At 57.3% G+C, this 13707-nt stretch overlaps 1 long non-coding RNA gene across 1 annotated transcript; it reads left to right on the top strand.

Moving 5' to 3' along the window:
* The first annotated feature begins 2033 nt into the window (after positions 1–2033).
* LOC128055098 (uncharacterized) lies at positions 2034–4474 on the top strand. The gene is made up of 3 exons (XR_008200094.1): positions 2034–2145; positions 3501–3571; positions 4373–4474. It is a non-coding gene; the product is annotated as an uncharacterized LOC128055098 (long non-coding RNA).
* The last annotated feature ends 9233 nt before the right edge of the window (positions 4475–13707 follow it).

The following is a 13707-nucleotide window of genomic DNA, read 5'->3' on the forward strand; positions in this document are numbered from 1 at the left end:
GGCACTACAGGTAAGTCCCACTGATTCTCTGCATTTTACAGAAGAGGGAACAGGCTTGGAGAGGTGGGGGGGACCTCCCAGAGACCTCGTGATGACTCGTGCAGGGCGGAGCAGCAGCACCCCGGCACCCCTTCCCAGCTCGTGACTCGCGGGCTTGGAGGACTCATGATAAAACGGGCCGCTGCGGGGAGCAGCCCAGTGGGCCCTCCTGCTCTGCTCTGAAAAGGCGCTCTCCTGTCTCTCTTGCTCACCTTGCAGCCCCCCACCCACCCCACCCCCAGTCAAAGGGGCTGGTTTCCTTTCCTGGAGAAACTATAGATGACCCTGTGACCTCATGAAGCTCCCACCCCTGCCTCTTTGTAAAGCAGCGTCACGCGTATTACTTCTTGTCTTTCTGGAACAGCAGGGCTTGCTAAGACCTGGGAGAAGAGCTGGTGCAGCCCCACAGTTTGGGCTTCCTGTAGCTACCACCACAAATAACCACAGATTTAGTGTGTGTGCCAAGTCGCTTCAGTCGTGTCCAACTCTTCGCGACCCCATGGACTGCAGCCCACCAGGCTCCTCCATCCATGGGATTTTCCAGGCAAGAGTACTGGAGTGGGGTGCCATCGCCTTCTCCTTCCTGTAGCTACCACTGCAAATAACCACAGATTTAGTGTGTGTGCCAAGTCGCTTCAGTCGTGTCCAACTCTTTGTGACCCCCATGGACTGTAGCCCACCAGGCTCTTCTGTCCATGGGATTCTCCAGGCAAGAATATTGGAGTGAGTTGCCCTCCTCCTGGGAATCTTCCCAAGCCAGGGATCGAACCTGCGTTTCTTACATCTCCTGCATTGGCAGGCAGGTTCTTTTACACTAGCACCACCTGGGAAGGGGCAAGTGGCTTAACACAAATTCATTCTCATTCAATCTGGGGTCAGAAACCTGCTCCTTTTGTGGGTCTAGGAAGAATCTGTTTCCTTGCTTTTTTTCAGCTTCTAGAGGCAGCCCACATTTGTTGGCTTGTGGCCTCATCCTTCTCCTTCAAAACCAGCAGCACAGGGACTCCCTGATGGTCCAGAGACTAAGACGCCCAGCTCCCAATGCAGGGGGCTTGGGTTTGATCTCTGGTCAGGGAACTAGATCCTGAGTCCCACAACTAAAGACCCCACATGCCGCATAGAAGACTGAAGATCCCACGTGCTGCAACCAAGACCCAGTGCAGCCAAATAAATAAAATAAAATTTTAAAAAGCCAGCAGCACAGCACCTTCCAATATCATCCCGATACTGCCTTTCTCGCCTCGCTTGTGATGATGACGGGCCTACCTCTCCCAGCCTGACTATAAACCTTTGGTGGGGGCTCAGCGGGGCTTCTCCCACATCGTTCCTCCCCCAGCCCCCACACAAGACCCAGGATAGGTATGAGGCTCCTCACCACTGCCTAGAAGACAGGGAGCCCCATCCAGGCTTCTTGGGAAGGAGTCAAGATGCTCCTGAGGTCTCAGAATCTCTGGCTTCAAACCAGAGCCCCATCTCTCCCTTGCCAGAGACAGCTGGCTGAGGAGGAGTTGCAGTTTGAGTTGGTGAGGATGCACAAGTCCTGTATGAATTCCCCTGGGCCTGACTGGTATCTCCTGCTTTGGGGAACAGTGCCAGCAGCCAATTAGCTAGGCCTCACCAGGCTCCAGGAGGCGAAGAGCGGGGAGGGGCTTCAAGACCTGGAACCAAGAACATTCCAGGGAACTTGGAGCAAGGAGTCCTTACTCTGCTATATCCCTGCTGGGCCACCCATGGGGAGTCTTGCTCCCTCTCTGAACCCCAGGGGTCCACTGGGAAGATGGAACTCATCTTGGAGCCCTCCTGCTGGGTTGTGTAAGGATTCAGGGCAACTGCTTGAGTGAGTACTGAGTATTAAGAATGGTTCAGGTACTTCCCTGGTGGTCCAGTGGTTAAGACTGCATGCTCCCACTGCAGGGGGAGTGAGTTCCATCCCTGGTGGGGGAAATAAGATCCCGCATATCTTGCAGTGCAGCAAAAAAAAAAAAAAAGAACAGCTCAGACTTGCAAACCAGCCAGACATGGACCTTCGAGGGGCCCCGGTTTACTGTGAAAACAGCAATGTCTCCACCTGGATCCTGGAGAAGGTGATACACACTGGAGCTGCAGGTAAGCAAGAAAATCTCCGTGGTTATGAGACCCTAGAGAAATGGAAGCTGTCTGTTACCACAGCATAACCAAGCAAGAGCTGACAACACACACTCTCTCTTTCCCGCTGGATCCACTTCCAGCTAAGCTGCTCACTGTCTCCTCTTCCTGACCACCCTCTTCTATCAGGAACCCTAGTACCCAGGATCCGAGGATGGAGAAATCAGGAAGTAAGCTGGCTCCTCCCTCTCCCCTTGTTTCCACATTTCATTGGTTACTGGGGTCAGGTGAATCTCCCTGGAGTCTAGGACTCCTCCCCTTAGCTACTTGGCCCCTCCCAGAACTCCATGTTTGGTGGTATACTGTCCATACCCCAATTATTGGAGCAGAGTTCAGTTCAGTTCAGTCAATCAGTCCTATCTGACCCTTTGCGACCCGATGGACTGCAGTATCCCAGGCTTCCCTGTCCATCACCAACTCCCGGAGCTTGCTCAAACTCATGTCCATCCAGTCGGTGATGCCATCCAACCATCTCATCCTCTGTCATCTCCTTCTCCTGGCTCCTTCAACTGGAGCACAATAAGAAACCTTAAGCTGGGGTGCAGTGTGGATAGAATTCAGGGTGACCATCATGAACTTGGATGGGAAAAAAAACTACATCTTCATTTTCACTGCCCTTTACCTATACAAGCTAGCATTTCCTTCAGTGAGGAACTTACCCAACAGGCCCTGTATTCAGCAGTACCTGCGGCTTTGTTTCCAGTAGGAATCATTGATATCTTCAGACCACATCAAAGTTGATGGAGATTTCTCAAAATCTCACTCATCCCTTCTTCTCCATTTTATATCTGCTGCTAGATCTCATTAATGGTTAATAAAGTAGCAGATTTATTGTTTCATCACAAATATGGTTTTAAAACATATCTTGATATCTGCATTTCAAATTAATTGGCTTCCAGTGTAATCCTATGTATTTTGTTCTACACTTACAAACAAGTCAGGGTGTGGAGGTGTCACCCAATGAAAAAGTCGCCATCCGCCCCTGCCCCTTCTCGCCTGCCACAAGGGAAAAGGATTGAGACCTTGAATTCTTGAAGAAGCAGGGCCAGGAGTGCAGCCAGGAATTCTGCAGGGGGGTGGCGGGGAAGCAGGAGAATTGGTAGGGACTCAGCGGTTGGGTGGCTGATGTCTAGGTGGGGTTGGGTGTCGGCGGGGGGTGGGGGTGGGGTCAGGGTGGGGGTGGCGCCGAACAAGTCTGTCTGGTTCTCTGGGCCTCTCTTCTTGAGGGATGGAACCTCAAGGCTGAGGCTGGACCTTTCCAGGGCCTCCTCTCTTTGCACCAAACTCAGATGGACTGAGTAGGAAAATGTCCCCAGGAAGAGCTCCTTGGCAGAGATACTCTGTGGAGAAGCAGCCACCACCCAAGGGAGATGCTGGAAAAATGATGGTGAGCCAACATCCCTGGGTTCCTGCAGGGCCAGGCAAGAGCCTACCCCACCCCCAGGCTCTCCTGCCTGCTTCCCCAGGATCAGGATTCCCCCCGCCCCACCAATCCCAGGAGCCAGAAGTTTGGGTCGGGCCATCCCGGCTAATGCACTGCCCTGGGAAGATCTTTTCACACGGATGCAGTCCCAGTTTTTGAAGGAGGCTGGAGGTTGCCGTCATGTCGCCTCCCTCCCTCCCCCTTGGTTCTCTGGAACCCTCCATCACAGCTGTCCCTGGCCCTTCTTCTCTTCCCAGGGGCAACCCCTCCTGTCCCACCCGAGAGCTGGCCTTACTGAGTCCCCCTGCCTCAGGCCAGGCTCCGTCCCGGAGGCCACGGCTCAGGTCCTGGGCCAGCCCAACTGGGGAACCCACACTGAGGGATCTCCAGTCCTTTTTGGGGGCTGGATCCTCTGGGTTCCCAGGTGTGGCAAGGCCCTACTCAGCCAGGGCCCTGCCCAGACTCCTTGGTGCCCCCAGGCTCTGTCTTTCCCTCCTCTAGTGAGTCTTTCCCCTCTCTGCCACTCACACAGTCCAGCCCACCTACTTCATCCTCTGCCCTTCCCACCACTCACTCTCCACTGCCCCGGCCCTTTGCTTTCAATTCACCCATGCCACTTCCTCCAGGAAGCCTTCCCTGATATCTGTCTTAGAGCCCTTTCTCAGAACTGTCTGCAGTTCCACCATCATAGCCTGTCTTTATGGGTCTATCTGTTCATGTCTGCTCCCCACCACCAACTAAATGATGACTCTATCCTGTCCACAGAGCCATCCACAGCACTCAACACAGGGTTGGCACAGAGTAAGTGCCCAGCAGACATTTCTTAAGGGAAGGAAGTAGGATAATTACTCCAAACCCCCAGGAAAGGTAAGAAAACTGGCTGAGAGGCTTGGCCCAGGCAGGAGTGGGTCTCCTGCCCCGGGGCTGAGCTATTCTATTCTCTCTCCCTTCTTTCCTCTGTCAGCCTAACCCAGCAGCGAGAGGACCCTGGGGTGGAGGTGGGAGCAGCCGCAGGGGTGAGAGGGAGCTGCAGGCAGAAGACCCCATCCCCTGGGGAGGCAGAAAGCTGGAGCTGGCGGAGAGCGAAGGCTGAAGCCACAACTGCTGTGGCCCACCCAGGCCGCACATCCACGCCTACAGCCCCCCTAACCAACCCTCCTTCTCCCCTTCCTGGGGAAGCCCTGGAGGGCCCTTTCTGAGCCGCCCTGGGATCTGTTGCACGTACAGCCAATTCCATGGTGCTGTGCCTGCATCTAAACATCAGCTCCTGAGACCTAACACTGAACCTGTCTTGAGGCTTGTGGCCAATTTGTTCCTGTGTTTAGTATGTGAGAATCCATCCCCCTACAAAAAAAAAAATAGGATGGTGCCTGGACCCTCTCAGGCTCCCAGGTGGCCTCGGTTGAATGGAGTCCTACGTTTGAATCTAGCCTGAGCGAGGGGCCCCCTCTCTTCCCTGAGGCCTAGCACTGCCAGCTCCATCCTCCCAGCTCTGGGACCCACACCCCTCAGTGGGCCTCCGTGTCCCCATCTGCAACTTGGAACTAAAACTCTGTCCCCAGCCTGCCTCTCTGGGAGGCTGGGAGAGGCTGAGGGAGTCATCTGCGTGGGCAGAGGCCTCGGGTCTGGAAGGCAGCTGCAGAACATCATGGGACTCTGGGCAGGGAGTCAGGAGGCTGGGGCTTTTGGGCGCTGTCAGGGGTTGATAGTGCCTCGGACAGCAAGGAGATCGAACCAGTCAATGCTAAAGGAAATCAACCCTGAATAGTCATTGGAAGGACTGATGCTGAAGCTGAAGCTCCAATACTTTGGCCACCTGATGGGAAGTGCCAGTTCATTTGAAAAGCCCCTGAAGCTGGGAAAGACTGAGGGCAGGAAGAGAAGGGGGTGACAGAGGATGAGATGGTTGGATGGCATTTACCAACTCAGTAACATGAGTTTGAGTAAACTGGAGGAGACGGTGAAGGACAGGGAGGCCTGACGTGCTGCAGTCCATGGGGTCGCAAAGAGTCGGATATGACTGAGTGACTGAACAGAAGTGGCTGAGCTCCTGTGTAGTGAGTGAGGGCAAAGCCCGGCCTGGAGCTGGGGAGAAATGCCAACCAGCTTTGTAACGGAGGACAAGGTGTATCAGGAACCTGGGGTGTGCTCAAGGAGCCTGGAATCTCTGGGCGCCCCACCCTCCACCCTCGCACCAGACTGGCTGCCCCTAGCCTTATTATTATGGCTGCTGTTATTGAAAGAGTCCTTCTCCCTGTTTCCCAAGCACGTTTCCATGGCTGATCAGCCAGGGTGGGGGGAGCGAGGGGGGTGTCAATGTGGTGGTGGTGGTGGTGGTGGTGGTGGTGGTGGTGGGCAGGAGGGAATGAAAGGATGCTGGTCCTGAAGCTCACAGCCAGAGGCCTAGGGTGGGGGCTTACCAGAGCAGGTGCTGCCCTGGGTGGGGTATGGGTGGGGTGGGGCGCGGCGGCAGCAGACCAGGAGGAAGGCACCAGGCAGGGCTGCGGAGCGGTTCTGGGAAGGTCCAGAAGAAGAGATAAAGCGCCAACCCAAGGCCTGACGCTGAGACCTGGGAGGAAAAGCTGGGGAAGGGCGTTTGAGGCAGGAGGAACAGCATCTGCTAGGGCCTGAGATCCGGCGACACCTGGGAGCCAGAGTCACTGTCTGGCCCTGGGGCGCTGAGTGGGGGCGTCGCAACCGGTGGCGCAGGCTGGACACCCGCCTGCAGGGCCTTGAATGCCGACGACAAGCCGCTTCCTCGCTCCCCTGGGCGGGGCTTGGACCCTCTGCACCCCCTCCCCCGCCTCCTCCCCTCCGCCGGGCGATCCCAGGAAGGCTGCACCCGCGGCCGCCCTTTCAAGTCGGCCTCCCTGAGGCTCCAAGCCGCCCAGGCAGAGGGGCCGCAGCTCCTCTGCCGACATCAAAGCCGGCCGCCCGGGCCTGATCGGGTTGCGGGAGGGGCGGGCGAGCCGGGAGGGAGGCAGGTTTGGGCGGATTCCCCTTTCATCCCGCGGCTCGGGCGGGCGCAGACCTCCGGGAGGCCCTGCAGCCCCTGCGGGGCGTGTCCCTACGGGGCCTGGCGGCCCGGGGAAGGCAGGGGCTGCGGGGGGCGGGGTGCCCGGGAGGCAGCGCCTTGGGGCCCGGCGGACACAGAGCCTCCATCCTGGCCGGACTGCGTGACCTCCGGCCTGTCGCTGCCCTCCTCTGTGCCTCGGTTTCCGCAGCAGCTCTCCTCCCTGCCCAGGAAGCCCTGGCACTCGGTAAGATTCTGGGAAGATTCCCTAGTGTTTGGTTTACTGAGATCCAGAGCAGGAAGCTGGGGCTCACCCTGGCGGGCAGCCACCCTAAGAGACGGCTGTACCCAGCACCCCCACTTTACAGATGGGAAAGCCTCCGCACTAGGAGCTCACACAGCCAGCTAAGTAGCAGACTTTATGCTGTTTTTTGGCTACACTGGGCCGTCGCTGTGCCGGCTTTCTTGGATTGTGGCAGGCTGGGGCCCCTTCTCCAGCTTGGTTCATGGGCCTCTGAAGGCCGCGGCCTCTCTTGCTGCAGAGCTCCGGCTCCAGAGCTGGGGCTCAGCAGCCGTGGAGGAGGGCCTAGCCGCCAACAGCATGTGGAATCTTCCCCGACCAGGGACTGACCCCGTGTCTCCTCCTCTGCAGGTGGACTTGCAACCGCTGGCTCACCGGGGAAGTCCTGTTTGTTGTTGTTTTTCTCCAGAGACTTGAAGCTTTGCTGCCTCTGGGATGAGAAGAGAAGAGCCCTTTAACCCCAGAGCCCAGGCAGGGAACCATCTCGGTCAACCCAAGAACCCCAGCTGGGAAGTTCTGTTTTTATGCCCATTATATAGTGAGGGACTGAGGCATAGAGAAGTGAAAGGTGGGCCTTAGTCTCACGAAAACTGACCGAGTCACACTTTGAACCCAGCCTGTCTGGCTCCTGAGCCACGGTGCCTGCCTTGATAGCTTGGGCCCCAGGGCGTGGGGCTGCCACCACCCTCTTCCCTGACCCCATGGGCCAAACGACACAGTCACAGAGCCTGGCAGGGTTTCTCAGTGTGGGACTCGTCTGCCAAGAGGGCAGTTTTCATGGGCCTCCCCAGGATGTCAGGTGTACTCCGGCTGGTGGGATGGGATGGGTGCCCGGGGATCAGGCAGATGCCACCCCAGCCCGGAGATTTAAAATTCCTCCCTGGAAAATCAGATAATCAAGGAAGTCAAATACCGTGAAATGAGTGTGATCCTTGCCAGAAACCCACAGGGAGCCGCAGAGAATCAGCACACGGCAAGTGCAGGAGTGTGACCCACCCCCTCATCTTATAGGCAGGGAAACTGAGGTGCAGGACACCGCAGGGAGCCCCTTGGGGGGCTCCTGAGGGGCAGGGTCTGGGCAGGAACCTGTTCAGTCCCTGGGCTCCTAGAGCTCGGGGTCTGCTGAGAGTGGTCCTCTGTGTCCCAGCAATGTTACTGTGGTTCTGGGCTAATCCAGGAGGGCTTCCCTGAGGAGGAGACTTCCACACTGAGACCTGATGTTAAGTAGGAGTCGGTGAAGCTAGTGGGAATAGCGTTTCAGGCAGAGGGGAAAGCAAGTGCAAAGGCCCTGAGGGCATGAAGAAAGCCTGCTTGCTCCAGAGAAGGGGAGAAGCCAGCTGGGAGGCTGAAGGGCAGGACCTTGGTTGGAGCTTGGGGAAGCCTGCCTGGGCCAGCTCAGTGCCACGTGGGACGGGGGAGAGGAGGCTGACAGCCACCTCCGTGGCACCACAGGACTTCAGACCTCCTCGAGAGAATGCTGGCTGGGAGCAGGACTGAGAAGGGATCTGTCTCCAGCCCTGTTCTAAAGCCAGTTCTGTTGAGCCACTAAGAGAAAAAAGAAGGGAGATCAAAAGGGAAAATTTGCAAGTTAGATTTACCCTCAATTCTATTAAACCACCACAAGCTGTTGGGAAATAGTATTAGGGTCTTAACTCCACAGTCGCTGGAAATCCCAGCCTGGAAGGCCCACGGAGACCCCAGGCCTGTCCTGCCTGCCCTGGAGGAAAGGAGGGTGGGGCAGCTAGAGGCCCGGGATGGGGAGTGGGCAGTCTGACCTGGTCTGTGGGCTCAGCCAGCTTGCAAACTGCGTGGCTCCTGCAGACAGGGTCCAGGCTTCTCAAAAATGGGCTGTGTCCAGAGCAGAGCTGTACACGGTCTAGTGTTTGCCTTGTTTGCGGGAGGTGTGGGGGTGGGTGGGAGGAGAAGCGGGAGGGAAGGAGAAGAGCAGAGAGAAGGGATGCCGGGAGGATGGAAGGGAAGGAGAGAAGAGGGATAGGAAAGGGAGGCGCCTGCCTGTGCTGGGATGGCGGCCCTCAGGGGTGTCTGCACTGGGGGACTCCCACTTTGGTCCCTTCCCTCACAATACTATCAGCTTCCTGGATGGTGGAGCCCCCCCATGCTGGCCTCGAGCCAGAGAAATCTCCAGGTGGATCTCCTCTGATCTTCACAAGGACTGGCCCCCGGCCACCGACCCTGGTCAGACCCCCAAGCCCAGGTGCAACCTGGGGCTCTCCACTCGGCTCGCCTAATCCACAGGTGTCCCGAGGGGCCAGGTACCGTGCATTCGTGTGTGCACGCTCGTGCATGTGTATATGTTAGGCTGAGAGGACAGACTGGCTGGACTGGCGAGGCTTAGATCTGGGCTGAGCCCTTTACTAGCTGTCAGACCTTTGGTGAATGACCTTCAATCCTGGGGCATATGTGAGTTCATTGGCGGAACCCCGCGGTACAGCCCCCGAAATGGTAACTGCTCAATTTTAGCTGCTGCTGATGGTTGTTCCTTACTATTCCGAAAAGGCTGATGGTGAGATTCCTCTAGAAACAGGCTCTAAACTGGAGGGAGGGGTCCGCAGATGGGCCAAAGAAGATCCTGGAAGCTCCCGGAAATGAGTGCAGAGCTTTGTGTGGGGGTATATTTTTTTGGACAGATAACGTCCTTAGCTTTCGTCAGAAGGTCCCATGAGCACCCCCACAAAGTGGCGCCTCCTTTTGCCAGAGTCAATGACACCCCAGTGCTTGGAGGGCCCCCAACTTCTGGGGCTGCCTGTTGCCTGGGGCGGCTTGGCTGGGCAGGTGGGTGTCCAGCTGTCCTGCAGACCCACCAGTGGCACCCACACTTCGGGGGCCACATGTGCCCAGGGACACTGAGCCCTCAACTCAGGAGGAATTATATTAAAGGCTGAGAAAACTGCTGCGCTTTGTCCCCAAACAGGTTCCCTTCTCTGGGATGGGGGAGGCATGAAAACAGATTTCAAAGGCAAGCTTCAAATAAACAAAACACAAAAATAAGGCTTTGAACCCAAATGCTGAATCGCAACCCCAGGCACATTCAACCAGCTGATGCCAGCTTTCTCGGGTGACAGGCCGCCAAGGGGTGCGTGCCAGGAGCCTCCATGCAGCTGGGGCCTGGGGGGCAGGCACCCACACCTGCCCCACCCCGCCCCCAGCAGGCCACCTGGCCCAGCCTCGTCCTCCAGGCCTTGCTGGGACTCCCGCCAGCTCCATCCTGGCGGCTTTGTCAGACTGGCAGGGTCCTTCGCCCAATTCTCACCTGCTGAAGTCAAGGCCTTCCCATCTGGCATAGGGGCGGTTGTGAGTATATGGCAATGGGCAGTGCCCCGCCACCTGGGGAAATGTGATCCTGCTCATGGGAGGCACTGCCGCTTTGCAGGTCTCAGCCATTGTTCAGCTGTGTGACCCCAAGACGATGGCCGCACCTCTCAGCCCCATGTAGAAATTCGGATCATCGCAGCACCTCCTTCACAGAGTAGAGCTTTGGCTCCCTCCACGGCAGTCCTTGAAATTAGGACAGGAGGGGGCTGGTTGTCACCAACGCCTGGGCGAATATGAGCACATGGAGGGACTGTGGGCATCACGGTGCCATGGCCAGGAGCTGTGCCTGGGCCACCAAAACACCCCACACTTGCTGTGACACTCTGGGTCCCAGTTTCTCCATCTCTCCAATTCAATGACCTTGAAAGAGCTTTTTCTGAGTTCCTAGTTAGACTGTCAAGTGGGAACACAAACAGCAGAAAGTGTGTGCAATATAGAACATATAAATAAAATCGACACCACACCAAAAAAAAAATTCAGTGTCACAAAAATACACGAATGTACGCACTTCCTTGTACGGTGCAAATAACTCTGGAGGGTGTCCAGGAAACAGTGTTACCCAGTGGGAGGGACCAGGGCTGGGTGGGGGATGGCTAGGCGGGGCTTTCTTCTCTTGGGCTCCAGCTTATGCCCACAGATGCTGGGCATGCATTATCACTGAGTCGATACAGACACGCAGGGGTGTTTTTAAAGTCCCTTGGGAGCTTTGCTGGTCCTGACCTCCTGCCTTAGGCTGACTGACCCAGCTCCCAGGGAGCTGCCTTGAGGGATCTGGGGGCCCAGGATGGGATTTGAGGTCAGGACAAAGCCCACACCCAGGCCAATCTATTACTGCCTCTTCCAAGAAAGCTTGTGGACCCTCCAGCCAGCCCTCCTTAATGTCTGTGTCCAGGACTAGCTCACAGTTTGCAAGGGCTCAGGGCAACATGGAAACCTAGGGCTCCTTGCTCAAAATTGATTACGCACCTCCAGATATTCGCGTTGAGCCCAGCCGAGGGCCCTTTCAGGAAAGAGTCCTGAGTGCAGGAGTCACTCGCCGGCGAGCCCAGCCCCCGTCTGTGTCTGCTGCCTAAGGTGTGGACTCCCTGAGGCCGAAGTGCCTCTGTCTTGTTTCCAGAGCCTGCGCACAGTAGACACTCAATAAATGTGTTCTGTGAGTGAATGCAGGACAAAGAACTGAGGTGTGGGCAGAGTTTACCATCAATAGGGCAGCCTGTTTACACTGGCTGCAGCCCTGCCCTCCTGGGCCTTCCCCTTTGGGCCAGAGGAAAGCTGGGGCCAGTTTTTCTGGAAGGGGAAGCCTCCACCTCGAGGCGGCGGCTGCCCCGTGCTTCCCTGCACACCTTCCTGTGCATCCTTCATCACAGCTCTTCTCATGGACCTCTTATCTGGAGCCCAGCTGTGCGACTCTGGGAAAGTGGCTTATCCTCCCTGTGCCCTGGTTTTTTCATCTTTAATATGGAGCTAAGGGTGCTTCCCTGGTGGCTCAAACGGTAAAGAATCCACCTGCAATGCAGGAGACCCACATTCGATCGCTGGCTCAGGAAGATCCCCTGGAGAAGAGAACGGCAACCCACTCCAGTACTCTTGCCTGGAGAATCCCATGGACAGAGGAGCCTGGTGGGCTACAGTCCATGGGGTCGCAAAGAGTGGGACACGACTGAGCGACTAACACACACACATATGGAGCTAAGGGCATGCCTACTTCAGAGAGCGGCACCCTCCTTCACGGATCAGGAAGCTTGAAGCATGGCAGTCTTTGGATCAATGTCTGTACAAGGACCTGCTCAGTAGCTTTGTCACTATGCCTCTGGGGTCCCCAGTGGCCTCTGAGCTTCATGAGGGCAGGGCCCAGGTCTGTTTCACTCACGTGGATTCCTGGTCACCCTGGTTAACACTGTGGAATGGCTGTGGGAGGCCCCGTTCCCTGGAGAACACGCTCCAGGGGCTCCGAGCTGCCTGGGCCAGCAGGTTCCTGGAAGAGGGTTCTTCGAGGTTTGCTGGGCCCTGCAGCTGGGGGAGCTGGAAGCCAGCCCAGAGCCAGATGGGGGCTCCCTGGGAACTCGCGGGCGTCACCGCAGTCCCCAGAACTGCCAGGTGCAGACAATAAACTCAGGAAACCCTGGCGGGTGAGTCATTAAGGGTCCCCAAGGCCTCATGATGGGAGACGGCAGATGAGCTGCCCCTGGCTCTTTGGGTCCCAGTTCCACTATTGAAGAGGGTTCCAGAACCCCATCTGATGCGTCCAGTCTCTGCTTCTGGCTCTGACCCCACCCAGCATCCAAAGCTGGCTCTGATGAGTGCAAATGGCACAGTGACCATTATCAGCATCACCCCTTTTCCTGAGGCTGTTTACGGGGGAAGGTTGAGGCTTGGGGGGCTGCTTGGAGGTGGCAGCATGCATTGTCTCCGTGGAAGGGTTCGATGGCCTTCGGCAGGAGCCCCTGGAAGCTGCAGACCATCTGTCAGTTGGGGCATATTTGGGAGGGAATGACAACAGGATCCCAAAAGACAGGAATATGAGGGGATGGGAGGACATGGTGGGCTGGGATAAATGGCAGAGACAGAGGCAGCTGGAATGAGCAGTGGGCAGCTCCACGCGCAGTGGGGGTGTGTGTCTATCTCGGCTGGGGAAACGCTGGCCTTCCCCCTGCCTTGTCAACAGCCCTCCTGGGCCTCTGCCACTCCCCCCGCCCCCGCCACCCCATGCTAAGAAGAGTGCCACCAGCCTTGATGCAAGGCCCACAGCAGTCGCCTCCCTGCCCCTCCCCCTGGTCCTCTATGTCTGACCACGCCTCTAACTCCCTGTCGTCACGAGGCCCAGGTGTCCTCCCAGTGCCCCAAACAGTGGGTTAGGTTCCTCTCCTGTGCCCCCAAAGCCCTGGGCCTCCCCACATAGCATCTGTCACTGTGTCCCGCAATCGTCCACTTGAGTCCATGTCCCCAGCAGACTGTAGCCTCCGGACGGCAGGGCTGCACGTGTGGTGCCCACTGTGCACTCAGGGCCCAACATGAGTGTGGCGCACAGTAGGTACTCAACGAACTGCCTGCAGATGAAAGGGAAAGAGCCCCTGGGACAGCTCATATCCCTGGAGTCCCGTGCAGGGCAGGCTCTCTCGGGTTCTGGGTTCTGCGTCTCCGTGGCTCCACACTGACACTCAGATTCCCACCGCCTCTCTGACCCTGCCGGGAGTCAGCACTCCCATCCCCCCATCCCCCCGTCCCCGTGGCCTCCCCGTGGCCTCCCCGTGGGCCCAGCCCCGCCTTCTAGGGAATTCTTGAGACTCTAGCTCTCAGGACCCTTTGCTCCAGCCCTGTCACTAGCCAGTCTCCATAGCCTCCCCAAACGCCACCTTCCAATACATCTCTCCCGCCCTGGCCTTGCCGGGGTTCTCCCTGCCTCCCAGGGACCCCAGTGCTGGAGGACAGACCCCAGGGCAGGAAGGGGCTCCA

The sequence above is a fragment of the Budorcas taxicolor genome, chromosome 11 (assembly GCF_023091745.1).
Source record: "Budorcas taxicolor isolate Tak-1 chromosome 11, Takin1.1, whole genome shotgun sequence".
Classification (NCBI taxonomy): domain Eukaryota; kingdom Metazoa; phylum Chordata; class Mammalia; order Artiodactyla; family Bovidae; genus Budorcas; species Budorcas taxicolor.